Below are 20,485 nucleotides of genomic sequence, written 5' to 3' on the forward strand. Positions count from 1 at the left end.
GCGGTTACACGTACGACCTGAGGTGGCAGTAGTGAATATAAAATGGCCAACTTGAATCTAGCCCCTTCAAAGTTCAGTTTTACCCAAATCTAAAAGCTTCTCGACTGCGTTGTTACCACATCATCACTTTTGTTGTTGCATTTTTCGCCACTTTTTAGTCATTTTTTGGTTTTCATTGTCATAATTCTTCTAAAGTCTTTTTTTTCCTTCCGTTTTGTTGCTTTTTTGTTATGTTTTGTTGAATCTGTGCTGCTTTATATTGCGTTTTCATCCTTGTTTACGTCTAGTTTTCAAAGTTATATTGGAGCTTACTGTGTTTTCCGAACTATAAGTCGCACTTTTTTTCATAGTCTGGCTGAGGGTGCGACTTATATATCAAAAAGTCATCATTTTACATGTTATTTTCACACTGACCGCCACTAGAGGGCGCTCTAGGCTTGTGTACCAGTATCTGCTACTCCTGTATCACTGAAAATGTAAAAAAAACGATAATGAAGTGGCAGAAAAAAAGCGTGGAGTGGGCGAGAAAGTTGTGAGGGACTGGCGAAAAGCGGAGGTTACTCTTACTGCAATGAAGAAAACAAAAAAAGCTAATCGTGGGCTAAAAGCTGGAGGCCACAGATAGAGGAACGAGATCGCAAATGGGTGCTTGAACATCGTGCTGCCGGGAGAGGCTTGGCAATGGTGCAGCTTCGCGTCCAGGCCCAGGTCGTTGCCAAGGCTGGTGCGACTTATGTTTGTTTCTTCTTCATTACACATTTTCTTATACTCCAGAGCGATTTATAGTCTGGAGAATACGGTATTTTGAAGAAGCTTTTAAGCCATATTGGAGAAAATGTGCTTGGTTCAGGTGGGAGTCAAGAGTCAAGTGTGTTATTCTGTATAATTTCTTTAAAGGAGGAATATAATTTAGCTTGACATGGACTCAGCATCATCAAATTTCTGAAAACAAAACCCAGACCTTCCTTTAATTTGAGCAAACAACGCTTCAGACACAGTTCAAACATCCTTCCAAGCAGGCCTTCCCCTGGCACTTGATTCGACCTCCAAGAACGCCCCACGAAAACTGCGGCGTTTTACAACTCGCCAAATTACAAACATCATCAAACTGACCTCTTCAAAAAAACAGAAAGCAAAACCACCCCCACCTCTCCCGAACATAAACTTTCCCCTCGCTTGACCGCGCTGCAGAACAGGGGCGAACGTCTAGACGCTTTTCTATTAAAGAAGAGGTGACTAAAACGCCCTTGGAGACGCTTGCACTAAGTGTCGTCGCAGCCCTGAGATTTGACTTCAAGGCGGCGAATCTGACAGTTTAAAAAGGTGTTCGCATCCGATTATTTTCAGTGTTTCATCGAGGCGAGACGCAGAAGGTGACCCGAGCCATGCGCTGCTTCACTGCAGGGGAAGAAGGAGAGATTGAACACACAACAACTGTTTTCCGAGACTTAGACGATGAGTTTTACTGAGCTTGACAATGGATACATCCTAGAAGACTGAGAGACTTATGTGGAATCAAAATTCATGTGACGTCATGTGATGATTAGCTCGCCGAGTTTTCAAAGATGGTCTCCCAACTTTCACAGTCGCGCATTTGCAACTCAGAAGCAACTTTTCCCCGACTTTCCAAGGACGACTGAACGCATCATTATTCATAAGGATAAGAGGGAGGGGTGTGAGCGCGGGCCGGAGAGATGTTCTAAGAAATCCTCCCAGGCTTTTCCAGGCAATCGAAGAAAATAAACTCATTTCTAAGAAGATTTTTTTTTTTTTTTCTCTCTGCTGACGTCAAAAGCCTCTATCTCCAATATCCTCAATCGCAGATGCAGGGAGTTATTTTCACGGATTCTTTTTTATTTCTTTTAAAGGCCCTGCCGCTGTTTTGAGTCATTTGGTGATGAGGCGACATTTTGATCATGTAAAGTGTAATCAGCAAAAACAAGAAAGTAATCAGTTTTTTTTTTTTTTTTTAAAGACGTTCGCATTCGAAAGTTCCAATCACAGAGATGACTTCTCAGAGGACTTGCAAAAAACACTCACGTAGGACGAAACTGGGGAATTGATCAGTTTTAAAGATATGTACATAATTAAGGCTTAAAACATTCTATTGGGTTGTGTTGACATTTTTAAAGGAACAGGTCACCATCTGGTCTTTGTGCGGGCCCTCAGTCATGCACAAAGATCAACTCGTCTAAACTCAGGTAAGAACATATCTCAGTATGGAAAAATGGTGGCCTGTTCCTTTAAGAGTATGTAAAGGAAAGACAGTAGTAGAACATAGTGACATGTTTAACCCCCCGCCTTAATCGAGCTCATTTTCTAGCATTACCCAAATCTAAAAGCAAAACAAGTGACAAAAACCCAACAAAAAAGTGATTAAAACACTACAAAAACACTTCCAAAATGTGACAAAAATGCGACAAAAGAGTGTCAAAAACGTGCTGGAAAAGCGACAAAAACTTATAACAAAAAAGAGTGACATAAAATCAACAAGAAAGCGACAAAAAAAAAAAAAGACCAAAAAACCCCTACAAAAATGCTTTAAAAAATATTATATATATTTTTTTACTTTTTTGGTTGCTGTTGTGCCCCTCCTGGAACCGTCACCTTAACGTGGAGGAGGGGTTTGAGCACCCGAATGATCCTGGGAGAGCTCTGTTGTCGGGGGCTTCGTGCCCCTGGTAGGGTCTCCCATGGCAACCAGGTCCTAGGTGACGGGTCAGACAAAGAGCGGTTCACAAGACCCTTGTGAGAGACCAACAGGCCCGGTTAGAACCATGAGGCCGTCCTTCTGTGGACCCACCACCTGCAGGAGGAGCCATAAGGGGCTGGTGCAATGTGACCCGGCAACGGACAAGTGGAAGATGGATTGATGGATGGATGGATGGATGGATGGATGGATGGATGGATGGATGGATGGATGGATGGATGGATGGATGGATGGATGGGATGGATGGATGGATGGATGGATGGATGGATGGATGGATGGATGGATGGATGGATGGGATGGATGGGATGGATGGGATGGATGGATGGATCGTTGCTGATGTTTTTTGGTCTAAGCTTTGAAATGAGGCGTTACACTGGTCTATTGGCTGTAAGCTCCGGTCAAGAAGCTTTTAGATTTTGGGTAAAGCCGACCAGGAGAAAATGAGCTCGGTAAAAGGCGGGACTTAAGAGGTTAAAGAGTGAAGAGCAGCAAAAACTATAACACCCTGATAACAGTATTTGAGAAACTGCTCAGAACGGGCCTGGCAATGGTTGAAGGCCTATTGAAATGCAGAGGACACTTCCATATTGTAATTATGCAACAAAATCCAGAAAATCTAGAACTTTTGCAGGAGAAGAAGAGATTACTCAAACCAGTGTGTTGAAAAGCTCAAAAAGCAGATTTGTTATTCCTCCTTTAAGTGAACGGCCGGGCGGGGAAAGTTGCTGATGTCTTTTTGCATGTTATTACAAAACTTTGTAAACTTCACTTTACAAACTCTGCGCTGGCCTTAATAATCCCAAACCCCAGTGGACTGCGCCTCTCTCTGCGATTCCCTTCTTATTATTTGGCCCGTCGTCTGGCTGCTGGGGCTAAAAACAATTTTATATTTCCTTATCGCTTTGTCCCTTATGGCTAAACTTTCTTTACTCCTAATCAAAAGTGCACCTCTACACTCTGAGCATCCGGTTCCTCACGCCCCCCCCCCCCCCGAACCTTTTTAGCCAAGAGGAAAGAAGAAAAGAAGTCCGTGTATGTTAATGTGTTGTGTGCCTGAAAGCGTGTCTGGATCATTACTTGTCTGCAGGGTTGGACTCCCCGCGGGCCGGGAGAAATGAGGTTTTATCTGGCCCTAAATGACCCCCCGAGGAGAAGAGAGAGAGGGTTTACAAAAGACGAGAAAGGACGGGACGGAGACGATGGGAAGGATGTGAGTTTTTTTTTTTTTCAATGATTGAAAAAGAAATGTTTGTGCAAAAAAAATGTCACTAAACTTAAAGGAAAAAAACATCAATTTCACCACAGTCGGCATGGAATGACTAGCTCTCTCACAGCAAAAAGCTCCCGGGTTTGATTCAAAGATTGACGAACTTTAAGCTTAAGATGTCGAGAAAGATTCCCCACTGCCCTTGAGGGATGGGTCAAATGCAAAGGATAAATTTCTCTCCTGAAACAAGTACCTAGAAAGAAGCAGGCATCCAGGAAAAGCAAAACAACCGCTGTGGAAATTGCATCGGACCCAATCCCCTCATATCCACACTCTTTCGTTTTGTTTTTCTCAACCTTGCATTGCCCTCTGTTATTACTATTGCATCATGGCCTGTTAGGTTTGACATTAATAATTTAGGTCACTTGTGCAATGCTATTAAAATCCTATAAGCCCGACATGCAATATGCAATAACTGTGATGAATAATGCAATACGAACAGCAATATTGGAGTGTCCCATTTGAGTGAGGGGACGCTGTGTCAGACTCAGACAGAACCAGAGCCAGGCAGTCGGGGACCTCAGAAGCCCCGCCGAAAGTCGGACGGCGAAACGATCTCATTCTGCAGAAGCTTATGTTGCGATGGAAAAATCTGCACTGCAATAAAGAATGTTATGATATTTGTCTCTTTATGAGGCTGCAGTGCGCTGGAGCAGTAGTAAAAACAGAATTTGTACGAGACATTTTCACAAGGATTCACATTAAGGTCGAAATGGTTCGCTGTATCCAGCTAAATAGACCACTCTTATAATAATGGCCCAGCTCATTACAAACTTGACAAGCTTCTCAAAGGGATTCAAGGAAATCACTTTTTCACTCCATACTTGGTGGTGGTGGTGAGCTATGTGGGTCGAGGATCGTCCAGTCTCTTGAGCCAATTGGAGTGTCCGGCTCAGGGCTGGTGACAATTTTTTAGTTCGTCCACTTGACTTTTTTGAAAAATCCAATTCAATTGAAGAAATTGTAAATGACTCTTACTGCATCAGCAGTGATGGCGCACACGAGAGGCCCTTCTTATGCAGCTCAACAACCCGACCACGATCAAAACAAGAACGTCTCTTTGCCTTTGCCATCAGGACGTCCTGACAGTGTGAATACCTGACAGAAAAGGTTAACTGTTGTTATTCAACATTATTATACGGCTCTTCACGATGCAAGTAGAACACTCCATTGATTTTAATAGGATTTTCCAACGTTCAACCAGTCATTATTTTCTGATAGAGGACCTCGTCTCTGGGAGAGAAGTTGGGGGAATCGCTCGTGAAGTTGAGTCTGACTTTCAACTTACCCAGAGATTCACCACCATTCCTCCTCTCACACTGCACCTTCAACTAAGTAGCTAGGCTAGCCTTGCTGCTGCTAGCCTAGCCAAACATTGCCAAGCAATGCGCAAACTTTTGGGAACTATTTGTCGTGGAATTCATTAAATAAACCTTTCAGCCTGCATAAAAGTGTGTGAAGTCTATGTTGTGTGTGTTCAGTTGGCAAATGGCCGGATAATAAGCGGGATAATGTATAGAACGCTGGTCATTATCCATATATTAAGTAAAGGATCATTATCCCTTACTTGTCTCACTCCCGTTTCTTCTTGTTGCATATTGAAGTTCTACTTGGAACCTTCTTAACCTCCCTGCCTTAACCGAGCACATTTTGTCCAGTTCAGCTTTACCCAAATCTTAAAGCTTCTCCACTGGAGCTTATAGCCTATAGGCCTACAAAACTGATCTAAACTTTTTTTGTTGCATTGTCGTTGTGTTTTTGTCAAATTTTTGTTGTGTTTTCTTCTCTTTTTGGTTGCTTTTGTGTATTGTGTAGATTGCGTATCTTCGTCACTTTTTTGTTGTTTTCAAAGGCACATCCACACAGGAAAAGGAGGGTGAAGTGTGTTGCCCAAGGACACAATCACAGTCTGCACCAGTTGGAGCAGAGTTTTGAGATGCCAGTCTTACGATTATAAGACATCGTCCTCGGAAATATAGAGTGCAACCTGGATGCGGTTGTGGGTCAAATCTAGATAGTCTTTGGTAATTTCTAATAAAAAAGTGTTCTTGTTATTAATACATATATAATCAGTCGTCAAGAGGAAATTCTTCTGCAACAACACTCTACACAAAATCTAGACTTTGTCCAACATGAGTAAAACAAAAGGGGGCCAAAAACCAGGCCCTACCGTCGACCTCATCACAACCAGAGCCCACACCTAAAATCTGATGAAGCTTTACCACTAATTTTGCAACACAAATGATAAAGTAAAACAGTGATACTACTGTGTCCTGTTTCTACCTTTTCTGGGTGTTCGTTGGTGTTGTTTCTGATCAAAACATGGCGCGCTCTGTTCAAAAGCCTGTGCTAAAATAATGGTGGGAAAAGTTCAAAGAAAGCTCCATACAGTAATGAGATTTTGCTTCTCTCCATGTCGTTATATGAAGAACCACTGCTGCAATAATGAGAGAGTTGTTTGTGTGCAACAGAAATGCTCTTTTTTTTTTAGAGATATAGAGAGAGAAGTGGCTTGAAAGCACCCCTTCAATTTACCTCAAGGCCCCAGACCTCAGTGAACAATCAACAGGCTCCTACTTACGCTCCAAGGCTAGTACTTAGTGGACTCAATCAGGCTCTCAAAATGGCCGCTTTGTTTCTGTGATTTTTATGTTTCGAGAGGCTGGATGCAGTGGGTGTTGTTGAAAAATTGGACTGTATCTCCGCCTTAGGGGATGCATTTTTTGCTTCGTTCATTTACATAAGTCTCCTGGTTTCCTCCTCGGCGAATTAAGTTGATTCTGTTAAGCCCCGGAGCTTGTTGACTCATCGAATTTGCAGCTTTCTACATCGGCGGGTGTGGTGTCGGTGGAGCTGGGAGTGGGCTGACGCAGTTCAAGATGCAGTTTAACTCGATTCGATTGTAATAGTGTTGACGAGGGTTGGTTAGGGATTTGCCGCAAGGCGTAGCCCTCGGGTGACCAGAGTTTCTTCCTGGTTTATGGTAATGACATGCACCGTTCAGCATTGAAGAGATGATAGACTCATATGGCCCAAAGACATTGATTTTTAAGCGAAGCCGGCCAAATCCGGGACACCTGGGACAGACCTTGCGTAAAACTGGGACCGATGAGATGATTTTGGAGAAATCCATGGAGATAGGGGACAAAGAGCAAACTGGGAAGTCTGGTCACCCTACATTGCCCTTCACTGTGATGGGATCAGTGGATGGGGAAAGCTTTATAGCAGTGGTTCTCAGGACTAGTGATGCACCGATCCGATACCGGTATCAGACATCGGAGCCGATACTGCCCCAAGAGGCCATAAGCGCCACTGTAGGTGTCGTAGCATGTTATGTTTTTTTACTCATTAATTGTCCGTGAGTAAATACTACGCTGTCAGAAAAGACAAAGGGAGAGAGGGATATTGTACATCCAATTACACAATGGAGATAATTTTTTTCACTCAAACTTGGCTGTAAATACTGTTTAAGTGGTGCTAGCCTGCAGTTAGCTTTGTCCGTTAGCCTGTTAGCTTCTTCTTCGTGATCCCATTAGTGTGTATTGCGCCTCTGGGTCAGCGCAGGGAAAGCTGCAACTGTGGTTTTCTGGCCAGAGCCACCAGGGGGAGATTAAAGACCCACCAATCATTCCATTAACTCTTGTCTTACATCCAGAGGGACTACGGAAAGGATTTATTAAGGTAAACAAGTTACTTAGTACTGCTTTAACCAACTCAATCTACGTGAATATGGACATGCTGTATACCATTTTGTTCGGGAAGAACCTGGAGAATTCAATCACTCCAAGAGAATACATGACAGAATATTCATTTATATTTAGTCTTCATTACTCGACAATAGCTCTAGTCTCATGAACTTCCTTTAATATACTTTTAGTCTAATTTAAATCAGCACAAATATGACTTTATTACTGAATGATGGTTATGCCAGGATCATGCGCCTCATGATCTGCGTGAACCTGTTTACCCACACTGTCCTGCTCCGGTCACACGCTGCATATTTGCTTTTTCCCCTCAGACTCCTCCGCGGCTTTGCTTTGTTGCTGGAGCTCAGGACCAATTACCAGCAGTGGGCAAAGGGAACAGAGAGATCCAAAGTATCTTTCATGGTTCGTACCGGAGGGAGGGGGGGGGGGTCTCCGGCGAGAGAAACCAGCGCCCACAAACACCTCCATGAACAAGTCGTAAAATCTAATTTCACGAGGAGGCAAAGGCAAATAAGAACTCTATTCAGCCCGCGTTCTTTAATACAATTTTCTCACATCTTTTAATAGGCTTTCACGTCTGTTAACGGCAATGTCCATGGAAAAACAGCTTCTATATTGACACACAAACGACTGCTAACCAACGACAATAGTTTTTTAATTAAGCAACTTGTTAATATCCTTCCCCAACACGTCACCAATTAGCATGTGTTCCTCTTATCAATGTCAATGGTCACACTTGCAAATGTTCTCTATTCAAGCTTCACGCATACAAGTTCCTTTTCATGCTAATCTTTACCTGTTGTACTGTTGTATACGAATGCGAGCTGAATTCAGTTGAAATAAGGGTTGACGAGTGCGCTCTGTAGAAGTAGTTTCCAAGCTTTTTTGTCTTGGACCATTCAGTCTCTGGACTAAAGACATTTGAGACCTTCACCTTTTGTCTTCTGAAACATGGAATACCTCATCCTTCCACAGTTTAGCTATTGTGTGGAGATATGGGGGAATACCTATAAAACTAGTATACAACCTATTTGCTAAATGCAAAAGAAAGTAGTTTGAGTGATCAGCCCTGCAGAATACCGTTACTCTAACAAATCCACTTTTTATTAGACTAAATATCTTAAAATTGCATGATCTTGTTGATGTTTACGCTGCAGTTGTGATGTACAAGGCTCCCAATCTCATGCTTCCTCACTGTTTACAAGAGATGTTTCAAACTAGAGAATCTAGATACAACCTCAGAGGAACTGATCTGCGACAAAAACCCCATGGCGAAGAGTAATACTAAGAGGAGGTGCTCATCAGTCAAAGGAGTTGATCTATGGAACGGTTTACCTATTCGACTTAAGAAAATGTATTAAACATGATGGAGAAGTATAGAACACTTGAATGAAGATTATTAGAAAAGAAGTTGATCTAGGATGCATAACATAATTTTGATGAAGTTGAAGTCTCGTGCTTTTGTGTTACCATCGTTGGCATAAGAGAAACCGTATAATGTGTCATCTGAGGACACGGTGTCACGGTTGTAAAAGGGGTTAGGCAGTATAAGTCTTGACTTCAGCATAAACCCTTTCGGACAGGCATCATTTAGCGCTTAAATTCTTAATGTGCAGGTTTTTGTTACTGTATAATGTTTAAGATCTTTGGAAAACATGTGACTTGTAATCTATATGTTAATAATCTACTTCTACTACTGATAGAGGCACCAAGAGCCCCCCCACACCTGCAGCACAGTGGAGGCGTCACAAGAGGCGCTACAGGAAACAAGGAAGGGCCAAACGAGGAGGTATCCGGGCAAGACTCACACTCGCCCTCTGTCCCTACTCTTCTTCTGGCTAATGGACGTTCACTGGAAAATAAAACAGGTTAAGCCCTTCCCGGAAGATGGTAAAAGGGAGCTGCACAGGAGGAAAAGGAAGGAGGGGGAGGAGCTGACCAGTGCAGGACACCACGCTCTGAAACGGAGGATCCTCTGATCCTCCGTTTCAGAGGATCAGAGGAGGACTGAAGCCAGGTTTCCTCCAGGTGCTACGGTTTCCTCTGACAAATAAAGCACTCACTTAATTAAATCTGAAATTGTTATGGGTACCGCCCGCTAAGTCCTTACCCCTGGTTGGGAGACACTGCCCTCTCAGTCAGTTCCAAGCTTTGATAAATGATACATTTGATAAATTCGTCAGGGTTATTGGAAGAATATATTATGTGAAGTGTGCAAAACTACAAGGCAAGAAAGTAGAGCTTCAATTTTTACATTATTCCTGTATGTCTAGATCAATAAGTCGATTTTACTTGAATTTGTATAAAGTTAAATACGCCTTGCAAATTAGTCCCATATGGATTATCAAAAGAGTTGTCTTTGTAGCATGCTGCCTTCACTTAGCCCTGATTATATTAAATTCTAAGATCTAGAAACTCCCTACACTCCCGTATTCTCTGTCATATACACCACTACGCGCTGTACATTTTTAATCCAGCTTCTTCAGAGCCCTCTCCCCGCTCCCTTCCGTCGGGACTTTCTGAGCCCAAAGCCGACCGAAGTGGAGCTGCCTCTGCAATTAGACTGAGGCCCTGTCATGGCGGTTGACGGAGGGGAGCATTAGGCTCCTCTCAGCTCCACAGAGCCATATGTAAGGCCTTGTTCCAGATGCTTTTGATCAGGGAGGAGTGGACAGAGCACTCGCGCGGCCTCGGAAAAAGAAAAGACCACAACGACAAGTGAGGCACAGCGCTTGAAATGTACAAGTTTGTCGAGTCCGATCCTTTGTGCTACTTATTATGTTGACGAACTGTAGTGAGTGTTCGTTGTTCAATGGTACCTCCACCTGTTGCAGAAAAGTATGTTTCCTTCTTTCTGATGTGGAGAATTCGGAGGGCCTGTGTCTATAAAGGATGGATAGTTTGTCGACTCTAGGCCAGTGTAATGCCTCAGCTAAGTTATTAAATAATAATCTATGGAGACCTGTTGTACATGAAAGCCTCTGCTCAACGTCTCCACACGACTGACACTGCTTCTCTGAGGTTCATTACTAACTGTTAGGCCTTGACCCATCATTGTGAACTGTATTCTCCAGTGGGATGGCCTGCTTTGTCCTCCAGGAGGCTGGGTCATTGGTTTACTTTTATTTATTAGGCCATGCTTGGATTCCTGCCCTCTTACATCTGTAACTTCATCTGACGGAGGAGTGTTGGCTCTTATTGTTTGCGTTCAAGCGATCATTGTGTTGCTCGCTGTTCCCTTTACTGCACAGAACTGGGGAAAAAGGGCTTTTGTTCACTCGGCTTCTTCTACATAGAACAAGACTGGAAAATAACTGAGCTTATTTCATCGAGCGCTTTCAAATACGGATTGAGAGAGCGCTTGAGTAGACCTCTTTAACCCCTTAACCCCCACCTGAACCGCGCACATATTCTCCAGTTCAGCTTCAGCCAAATCTAAAAGCTTCTTGAGAAATAAGCGACAAATCGAGAAGAATATGAAGATGGTAACGCAAACAAAAAAGCAACACAAATTGGATGAAAAAGAGACAAAAATGTGACAAAAATGCAACAAAATGTGACAAAAAATGGATGGAAATGGAGACAAATACGTGACAAAAATGAGACAAATGTGACGAAAATGCAACAGTAAAGCCACAAAAGAGCAACAAAATGTGAACAGCCTATCAGCCGATGGAAAAGAACATCAAAAGTGACAACAGTGCAGGGAAATAGATCCATTTATATGATAGGCTGATAGGCTGTGAGCTCTAATCGAGGAGCTTTTAGTTTTGGGTAAAAGCGAACTGGAGAAAATGTGCTCGGTTAAAGGGACAGGCCACCGTTTTTCCATAATGCGAGATGTTCTTACCTGAGCTTAGACGAGTTGATGCGTACCTGTCTGTTCTCTGTGCGTGCCCTCAGTCACGCAAAACGACCAAAGATGTTGTTAGCATTTGGCCTCTCCCACTGTATTCCTATGGCTCCAAACGGGGGTGAAGTTGGAAGCTACCACACTCTTCCATGGGCACAAAGACCGGACGGGTACGTATCAACCCGTCTAAGCTCAGGTAAGAACATATCTCAGTATGGAAAAATTGTGACTATTCCTTTAAAGCAGGTGGTAAGAGGTTAAATTGTAGCTGTTTTTCATAATCTTGACCAGGAATGGGAGGTTTTTAATCTCAGTGGGACTTTCCTTGTTGGTTTTCTTGTGTGTAATGTAACTGTGATGAAGCCAGAAAAATGTGACCCAAACATGTCAAAAAAAACAACAAAGACCTGATGAAAACACAACCAAAAAGAACACAAACGTGGGAATCATAACAAGGAAAAAGCTTCGATCAGTTGCTTTCGTGCAGCTTGCAAAGATGCAGCTTTTCCGTTCCGACTGCCTTCACCTGTGACCTTTTACGTCCAGGTCGCCAGCAATAACCCTTCAACAAAAGAAGCGCCGTCGAGTCTATACATACGAGATCAATGCCGCTGAAAATCCCTTTGAGCGACTGGAGGGGAAAGAAAAGGCTTGCGGAGGCGCCCTCGCGACTCAACCCAATTACACGCAGGTCAAACGGGCCTAATTGGACTTCTAATTTGTTGATTATTACCGCAGTCAGGCAAATCAGTTCATTCATCTTGCTATTGGGGAGAGAAGGCTAAGCTCATGCTCTGTTAATCAGACATTTATTAAACAAAGCCTCTTGTGCAGCGTTGTGAAAGAGGAGGTCGCCCAACGTAAAGGAAATAAACAGTTATTACTAAACAATAACATAAAAGCTATAAAGTTCTCTAACAGTGTGAAAAATGTCAAGGTCCTTCATGTCACTCCATGTGGTCCAACTCATTCCTTTGCATTGTGAACATCCCGATTCTCCACAGGGTTTTGTAAAACATGTTTCTTTACTGGTAGCGACACTGGAGAAACTGTGCTCAGTTCAGGTGGGGGTTAAGAGGTTAAAGAGCCATTTGTCAATAACGTAGTGGACAGTAGGCCCATTGCGACAGCACAAGACCAGTTTGGTCCACTTGAGACCGGTTCATTTAAGGAAGGGCAGCACCCTGAAACCTGTGTTTCAAGTGCCTTTGGGGTAAAGTGGTCTGGGTCGTTATGGGAGTGGCCGAGGTCATTCATATGCATGTGGCATCACTGTGCTTTAGTCCTGCATCAAAACACCTTTGTATATGCAAAATTTGGCCATTAGGTGGGACAGAGTACTCATCAACAAAAAATACTATGCAGTTATTCTGTATTATGTCCTTTATATTGAACAGCGATAGGAAAAATCATATGTGAATGTTTTCCTATCCTCATTTATAAAATTTAGCCCAGTTCTCATTGGCCTCTCGGCTCAATCCATACAGAAGTGAAAATCGGCTGCACTGTGAATTCCGATTACGGTGGTAACATGAAATAAAGTGTTATAATTTCAGCATTTACCCTGTATTCCATGTAAGGGGTACATTTACAAGAGAACATTGTGATTAATTGATTTTTCATTTTACAGCAACATGTTTCCGCTCCAATAACAGGGTTTTGCAAGTATTTACTAACTTTACATGATGCCAGTAATGATTATTTGTCGTCCTGTTGTGCTCACGCTCATTCTAAAGTATCCATTATAAGATTCTGTCCCATTTACTAGGATTTGCCAATATTGAATAATACAGGCTTAACATTGGCTTTACTTGCTTTTCTCTTTATCCAGTACATGGTTTTAGGAGCTCTCACTAACCTCCCCAGTGTCCTCTACTGCCACCCTGCAACGGGAACTTGACTGTCTCGTAAACTACAAGAATAATAGTACAGGTTAAGACCATATTTAAGTAACAAAAGTAATCAGTACTAGGAATTCCCAGTTGCCTGTACTAACACGTCTCGTAATCAGAACTTGCATCATAAGTCATGAATACTGTGAAAGCCCTCTTAATCATACTAGCGCTAGTAGTAAACATTGCTTGACATCGGGCTTAATAATTATGCATCGGGTTTACAACTTATTCCAAGTAAGCGCAATGAGTTGGAAGTTACAGTGACTTTCAGACGCTCAAACAGAACTTAAAAACTGTGAACAATTCATGATAGAGCCTGGTTTAAATGTGTGAAGAGAAAACTGACTTTGAATATGCAAGGTGACTATTGTCTTTCACAGGCCTGACCAATCAGAGTGGGGACAAGCCCCCCTCCCCTTTCCCCCCAAACCGGTCTAGCTTGCAAACCGCTCCAGACCCCTTGGCTGAAGTGGACTGGAGCGGTTTAGACCCCCCTATGGGAGCTGAGCGGTTCACTTTTGACTGTCGAAACACCCTAAACCCTAACTAAACCACACTGGTCTCAACTTTTGCGTTTCTCTACTATAGGCTACTCCCAAAACCAATCAATTTAACGCTTTGGATTAAGAAACACGCATCACAACATGACACAAATCAAGCCATACCTAATCCCTCGTATTGGTCAGAGCGGCTGTAGTTGTTTGGCTGACGGGTTGGCTCGTGGCGTTTGTGGTCAGATGTCTCGTCTCCCGGTGTGAGGTCAGCGCACTCTGGTTTCGCCCATTAACCTAAAACATTCACCGTGGGTTAAACGGCTGACGGATGGGTCCCGGGGCGCTGCGCTGCGGTCGCCCTGTGTTGGTTACGGACAGGTTTCGTCCATTGGTGGAAGATTGGGTCAAATGCAGAGAGCAGATATCCTCACAGGGACAATAAAGTCTGAGATTACGAAACGTTTCATTACACTGAAGGAAGTACTCGCACCTCTCTGCACATTCCTATATCTTTAACTGACTTTGCCCAATTATGAATGAAAGTATAGCAAAGGTAAAGCATGTTAGAGTGTGAATGGTTTTTAGCAAGTCAACACACACTGAGTCACAACATTGTCACATCGTTCAGTCAAGAAATGTCAAGAAAGTAGGTTTAGGATCTTTGCTACACATCCTGTATACTTAGTGTGTGGTTTATTTATTGTGTAAATGTTTGACTTTAAATGTCATCTGGACAGGCTGCAGCTCCACCAATGTAAAGGTCTGTTTTAACCTTAATTGTGATGCAGATGTTTAAATTGGTAGGCCTACAATAGTGCAGAAATCTTTCACAAATAAGTTCAATAAATATGTTTTAACTACGTTCTTACCTAATGCCAAACCCACAGCTCCACTTTTAGCAAGCGTTTCAATCACGACACTCTTTCTTGTTCTCCCAATAACAAGAAATTTATCTGTCTTATTCGTTCTGTTGCTCACTGCCTGTCGTCCCTGGCCCTTACATAGCGGAGAGGTCACAGATCACGGCTCTGCGCTCAATAGCACCCAGTCATCTGCATCAGCCACGGCGGAAAATACCACTCTACGCATTTTTTACTCAACACAGATTAGTCATAGTCACATAAAACTGAGTTGTTTTGACCGGCTCTGAGGACATGTTCTTCCTGTGTCTGGGTGGGTTTCATCCAAGCACAGTTTTGTCTCAGCTTTCAGTCATACAAGAGTCTGAAACAACCCAGTACAGATGATGGCTTGAGAGGCTTTTCCTTGTCTTCTGCTGAGCGATATCCCACACATACCAGTGGTTTTCGGCCTTTTCATACCACGTCAATCAGGCTGATTTAAAGTCTGAAATATGGTTTAAACATAATCCTAAAACACACTATGGGACTGATCCACCTGGCGCAACAACAGTGTTGCTCAAGACGAAGTTGGTATCTTGCGTACAAACAACGGTGCGCCAGTGCTTTGGCTGTTAGCCTGAGGGCCAGAGTCTACAAACAGCGCTGACAACAATGGGCGCTTGTTGTTTCCTCTTCTTTACATTAAAGGAACAGGCCACCATTACATACTGAGACCTGCCTGAGCTTAGACGAGTTGATGCGTACCTGTCTGGTCTTTGTGCCCATGGAAGAGCGTGGTAGCTTCCAACTTCACCCCCGTTTGGAGCCATAGGAATACACTGGGAGAGGCCAAATGCGAACAACATCTTTGGTCGTTTTGCGTGACTGAGGACTCACACAAAGACCAGACAGGTACGTATCAACTCGTCTAAGCTCAGGTAAGAACATGGAATGGAAAAACGGTGGCCTGTTCCTTTAACCGAGCACATATAGTAATCCAGTTTGGCTTTACCCAAAACTTAAAGCTGCTCGACTTTACAGCCCATAGGCCTGTGTAACGCCTCATTTGAACGTTTTTTATCATCACTTTTTTGTTACATTTTCATCACGTTTTTATTGGTCTTTTGCAACTTTATTAGTGCATTTTTGTCACTTTTTTGTCTGTCGTTTGTTGCCTTTTTTCACATTTTGTCCCGTTTTTTATCGCTGTTTAGATGGAGTATTTTTTTCAAGAAGCTTTTAGATTTGGTTAAAGAGGTTAAATCTCTTTAACTCCATCATCAGAAACCAGCACCAACCCACCGCTCCCCATGGTGGCGGAAAATATTCCAGTCTGGACAGTCTATAGGCTACACTCTGTCGAAAAGGCCTTTGAATAGAACAACCTGCAATGGCGTTCATGACTGTGAGCCCGGCTGAAATTCTGAAGTTAGAAATGAAACTTTTATATTTGACATTTTTGGCGGTGCAGATCTGGATTGCCTTGTGTCGGGCGATGCCTCCAGATAACTGACCCCCTTTTTTTTTCTTTTTTAGAAGACAGAGCTCCTCGCTGAATATTTAACCCACAAACTCAACAATAAGCACAGTGTTCTCACCCAGTTTCCCCCCTCTCAATCTAAAAATGTCAAAGGCAGATGGCTCGCTGCTTGCGGCAACACTTTGGTAGCGAGATCGCGGAGACAGGCTCAGAGAAGCTGCCAGCTGATTGAAGGCAGGGAGCTCGGGGCTGACACCGGCGCCGTGAAATAATCATGAGGTCAAACCGCAACGATACGCCATGTCATTTCGCCGCTAATGCTTCGGCTCCGAACGCTAAATTCACAAGTAGAGTCCTAACAAGAAGATCTCCGCTGACATTTGCCAGAATTAGCCCCGTTCCTGTGCATGAAAAGGTCCAGTGGGAGCTCTGAAGTTGAAGGGCATTGGGAGCAACGGGGAAATACTTGATGAGATCCTTGAAGTGCTGTCGAATACTTTTCCTGCAACCTCCTAGTAAAGTGAATCTGTTTTTTTTTTTTTAAGATAAGTCTCCGTTTCCAATTGCATTTACTGCCTGAGAGAGTTAAGTGAGTAACTACGTCTCACTTGAGTTATAAATATCATCAGCTTTTGAAATGACTGAACCATCCCTTTGGCTTTAGGTAAATACTCACAACGAGAGTCAGTCCCATCATTTCCTTTACATCAGCTGTCACTTATATCGCGTGACAGTAAAAGGCCACTTGGCAGAATGTCCTGAAGGTTTGATAGTCATGGTTTAGTCAGTGCTCACTTCACTGCTTTTTAGAATAAACACATTTACCGTTACCTCTGAAACCGTACATTGGCGATGCGATGGAGGCCTACAGCAGCATATGCCCTTTATCGAGCGCCCGGGAGGCTAAGCACGGGCCGTGGGGGAGCTGTCGTCCCGGGGTAAAATGCCAGATGGGGCAAGACAGACGGCAGTGACAGTACAAAAAAAAGGTGCCCTCCCGCCTGCCACACAAGCTGTGAGGCGGTAAGCAGATTTCGTCCAAGCATCTCGGGCTGAAAAGCAACCTCATAGAAAGGTGGAGATTAAGGTGGACTTTATTGGAGTGATTCTAAACCCTGACAAATGGGAGGATAGAAATTTAATAAAGGGGCATTTTAATGAGTATCAGTGCATGTCCAGGAGCTCCTTCCACAGATCCTTAAACCAATATCTGAGTCATGAACACCCATGGGCGGTGCAACAGGGTGGAAGGTTAGAACGAATCTAAGGGCCCAGGCTGAAGAAGGGCCCAGAAGAGCAGACCCTTTTTCTTCCTTTTACATAAGTTAAACGTGCACTCAATGTGTGTATTTTGCCCATTTTTACAAATAAACAGGGTATGTTTATTGGGTTAAATCTTGTCTGTAAAAACTGTAGGGGGCCCAGAAAGGTTTGCTTCCATAGGGCCCAGAATGTCTGGCAGCGCCCCTGTGAATATCAATTGGACTTTTTAGGGTAACATTATCAAATAGAACTACTCAATTTGGAATGTTTTTGGAGAGTTACAAGTTATAGACTTCTTTTCAGCAGAGCCCAAACAGAACAGGTGTGGAGTCCAGTGGGAGTAAAGCATGTGTTGGCCTCAATTACGCCGTAAGCCACAGCTCGTATCATTTTAGGGACGATTTGAGATGGATTGATGTGTTGTTGTTTTTTATGTCCACTCTAACCTCTTAACCCCCACCTTTTCTCCAGCTCAGCTTTACCCAAATCTAAAGGTTTCTTGACTGAAGCGTACAGCTTATAGGCCAGGGTCTTTGTCTCATTTGAAAGCCAAGACCTACAAAATTGATCTAAACTGATCTTTTTTCTTGCGTTGTTGCTGCGTTCAGGCCCACTTTAATGTAACCATAGCCCCCGGGGCTTAAACAGAATTGTAGCCCCCCCCCTCTCAGCGCAAACCCTAACCTTAAAACTAACCTATAACCCTAACCCTAAAAACCGTAACCCTGCTACTCCTACATGTATTCCTCTGGGCCAGGCAGGGCAGGCCTACTCCAGGTACACACATAGGAGCAGCACAATCATCTCATACAGTTAGTTATGCCGCAAAGTGAAGTGATTGACATGAAAATCAACAAATCACCTTTTCTTTTTTTTCCTTAATTCTGATTGGCTATGGTGGTGAACTATGGTAGGCCTCTGGGCTCCAGTCCCTGCTAGCCCATAGGGTGATAGCGTGACTCTAGCCTGCGTTGTTGTTGCATTTTCATCACTCTTTTGTCACATTTCTGCCACTTTTTCCATTGCTTTATGTCACTTTCTTGTCACATTTTTTGTCACTTTTTTGTGGCTTCTTTGTAGTTTTTTTTTTGACACTTTGCCAACGCTTGGTAGGAGGAGGTCATTTACCAGGCGCTTGCTCATGGACAAAACGAGTAGCCAGTACAAAAGTGGATCGGCAGAAGGATCATTCATGCTATTTCTACTTATGCAGCATTCTCACATTTACATATCAGATCTGTAATATTGGCAATTTCAAATGTTCAAAATAGCTGTATGTTCCAAGCTGGCACTCACTATAAAGCACTCTTCCTTATAAATGAAGTTTTATTTCCTCCAGTTGACCCATGGATCTGTGGATACTTATGCCGTAACCGCATATATACCCTGTGAGCCACTGTACCTACTGTGTATAATCACTTCACTGGCCTGTATTCACAAAAACAACAACCTTCCCAAATCTCAACCTGAGCTAACCTTTCGCAGAGTCACGACGAAGCGAATCACAAATGCCGAAACAAGCCGAGACCGCTCAGGGCCACGTGCAGCTGGAGAAGCTTATCACATTTGTCTAAACACATGCAAATGATGCTACTGTTATCATACAAATGCCTTTGCCCGTGGGTAGATTTGAGATAATTTGGTTGGCAATAGCCGTCTTTATATGCAGCCAAAGACGACAACCACTAAAGAATAAAGATTTAAAAAAAGATACTGAAAATACCGGGGACAATGGATGATATAAACGCTCTATTCAAACAGCCGGTTTGCCTTTGCCAGTGCAGCAACAAAGCTCCACAACAAAGGGGAGAGGGGGTCAGATTGGTTCTTGTAGATAGGAAACTTAACATGCGGTTACATCATAACTTCAGTCCCCTGTGTTTGTCGTATTTTTAGACTTTTCAGCATTTTCGGGGGAGGAAAACAGTGCTAACAAAAGCGACACATTATGAATCATTAATCAGGTGTTTGTTGAAGGGGAAGACAAGCGCCGCCAGAAAAGTTGAACTAAGCGCGCCTCGTTATCTTATTTATACGGTTTATAGTTCTGTATGTTAATGTGGATCGAAGAGGCCACAGAGCTGGTGTAAATACAGAGTTAAAGTACTGCACTCGGCCTTATGTTTGGGAGGTTTTGAATGAGTAGAAAGTCTCTTCAAAAGACTAGTCGTGCAAACATTTTAAATATTGCTTTGTGAACATGTGTGTGCAGATGGAGGAAGGGTTTTCCGACCTGTGGTGGGCTTCGTGGGCCTCAGAGTGAAGTGATGAGGCTCTGTCTCCGTCCGGCCGTGGGTCTCTCAGTGGGGGCGATGGACGCAGGTGTCATAGGAGCAGAACTGTGGGGAGGAAAAGGAAAAACTACTTATAACTATGTACACAGAAGCACGGACGTGACTGAAGAGGATATTTGCACTTGGTGTGAGATAAAAAAGTAAAAAAAAACCTCATTATTCTTTCATCTTAATAATAAAAATGTGTGCAGTATAAAAAAAGTTTATGCTTCTATATATTTTTTTTATTTCAGAGCATCAAGGCCACACATAAACAGGGCAGCTGTAATCCCATTCAGACTGCTTAATCCTGGGTCGACTGAAATCTGGCTGCCGGATATTTACGAGTAAATGAAAACGTTAGCGCCGAGGGCAGCTCCCTGGACCCGTCCCAAACCCCAACGAAACCCCTGCCCATCTGTCCCCGTGCATCTGGCACAATCCGCTGTGGATGCTCAGACATGCTTTTACGGTAAACACAGTACTCTGCAAAATCTGATTTATATTATAGAAGCACAGGTGTTGCATTTGTAGCTTGGACCCGGTGCAGTAATGTGCAATTGCTCCGCGTGCAGATGGGTTAAAAACATGGACATCCTCGCTGTTCATTCCAAGCACAATCTGAGGATATTAGGAACAGGGATACTGGATCCAAGCAAAGCTGTTCGAGCCAAGAACCAAACCAGGTCTATTCCAGATGG

The 20,485-nt window shown here is 43.3% G+C and overlaps 1 protein-coding gene across 1 annotated transcript in view; it reads right to left on the reverse strand.

Annotated features, from left to right (window-relative positions):
- The window catches only part of gal3st3 (galactose-3-O-sulfotransferase 3), a 40,117-nt gene that overhangs the window by 12,962 nt on the left and 6,670 nt on the right, over positions 1 to 20,485 (reverse strand). The window contains exon 2 of the mRNA XM_079580399.1: positions 19,745 to 19,850. The gene's annotated coding sequence lies outside the window, so the exon portion shown is untranslated. The remainder of the gene's footprint in view (positions 1 to 19,744; positions 19,851 to 20,485) is intronic.

This window comes from Gobius niger (genome assembly GCF_951799975.1).
Source record: "Gobius niger genome assembly, chromosome: 21".
Taxonomy (NCBI): domain Eukaryota; kingdom Metazoa; phylum Chordata; class Actinopteri; order Gobiiformes; family Gobiidae; genus Gobius; species Gobius niger.